Genomic DNA, 2,000 nt, shown 5'->3' on the forward strand with positions numbered 1-2,000 from the left:
AAAAAAAAAGAAAACACTCTCTCTTCCTACCGCCCAAGATACCGAAAGGAAAGAAAGCCGAGGGGAAGAAGGTGGCTCCGGCCCCTGCTGTCGTGAAGCAGCAGGAGGCCAAGAAAGTGGTGAATCCACTATCTGAGAAAAGGCCTAAAAATGTTGGCATTGGACAGGACATCCAGCCCAAAAGAGACCTCACCCGCTTTGTGAAATGGCCCCGCTGTATCAGGTTGCAGCGGCAGAGAGCCATCCTCTATAAGCGGCGGAAAGTGCCCCCTGCAATTAATCAGTTCACCCAGGCCCTGGACCGCCAAACGCTACTCAGCTGCTTAAGCCGGCCCACAAGTACAGACCAGAGACGAAGCAAGAGAAGAAGCAGAGGCTGTTGGCCCGGGCCGAGAAGAAAGCGGCTGGCAAAGGGGACGTCCCCACGAAGAGACCACCTGTCCTCCGAGCAGGAGTCAACACCGTCACCACCTTGGTGGAAAAGAAGAAAGCGCAGCTGGTGGTGACTGCTCATGATGTGGATCCCATTGAGCTGGTTGTCTTCTTGCCTGCCCTCTGTCGTAAAATGGGAGTCCCTTACTGCATCATCAAGGGGAAGGCAAGACTGGGACGTCTAGTCCATAGGAAGACCTGCACCACCGTCGCCTTCACACACATTAATCCGGAAGACAAAGGTGCTTTGGCTAAGCAGGTGGAAGCTATCTGCACCAATCACAATGACAGATAGGAGATCCGGCGTCACTGGGGAGGCAATGTCCTGGGTCCCAAGTCTGTGGCTTGCATCGCCAAGCTAGAAAAGGCAAAGGCTGAAGAACTTGCCATGAAACTGGGTTAACTGTATACTGTTTTCTTTAAATAAAAATAATTAATGCAAAAAAAAAAAGCCTAAAACGGGAAAAAGCATGATAATCTCAAAAGATACAGAAAAAGCATTTGACAGAATCTAACACCCATTCATCCAATTCAAAACAAAAGGCCAAAAATAGGGAACGCCCTTAACCCAATGAAGGGCACCTGTGAGAAATCCACAGCTAAGTCAGAGACTGAATGCTTTCCCCCTAAGGCACAAGGCAAGCGTGTCTGTTTTCAGCACCTTTTTCCCCACCATTTTTTCTTTTGAAATAAGATTTTGAACCACATAGAAGTTGCAAAAATACAGTAGGTGCTGTGAAAGGCAAACGAAAACCCCAATTCACTTTGCCAAAAGGGGGGAAGAAAAGGAAGCTGAGAGCGGAGCCATGCCTTGGCTTTTGTTCCGAAGCAGGTCGTGACAGAGGAAAGGTTAAGACCTCCGCAGGTGGCTTCTGTGCTCACCTTATCTTACGTGAAGTGCCCGTTTACTGAGCGCCAGAGAATACATGATTGACCGTTCCCCTCTGCTCCTCTTCTCTTGCCTGTGTAGTCAGTACTGGGACCAGACCCTCCTTCATTCTCCTCCAGCCTGCTTTTCCCCTTTAAACATGGAAGCCCTCAAAGTCGTCTTTGGAGAAAGACCACAGACGGGTTCAGTGGCTCCCCATTTTGTCGTGTTTCATTTTGCCTCCCTGGCCTTGCCCTTAACCTTGGCAAATTAATGGATTCAGAACTGTCTCAGACACCTTGGTTTCCATCCCCCTTATCTGTGGGAGATGCCTGAAACCAGATAGCATGGAAAGTCCTGCTCTACTTTCACGCCTATGACAACGCTTAATTGATGAAGCAGGCACAGTAAGAGAGGAACAGTTACAACAACAGTCTGAGACAAGAGCTATGTGCCCGTGCACTCTCTCTAAATACCTTATTGCACCGTGCTCGCCCTTGTGATGAAGAAGGGAGGGAACGGGGTGGCACAATATGTCATCACAATAGGAACAGTGTGCAACTTAAAACTTACGAACTTAGGCCGGGCGCGGTGGCTCAAGCCTGTAATCCCAGCACTTTGGGAGGCCGAGGCGGGTGGATCACGAGGTCAAGAGATCGAGACCATCCTGGTCAACATGGTGAAACCCCGTCTCTACCAA

Source organism: Cebus imitator, unplaced genomic scaffold, assembly GCF_001604975.1.
Source record: "Cebus imitator isolate Cc_AM_T3 unplaced genomic scaffold, Cebus_imitator-1.0 Scaffold36, whole genome shotgun sequence".
Lineage (NCBI taxonomy): Eukaryota > Metazoa > Chordata > Mammalia > Primates > Cebidae > Cebus > Cebus imitator.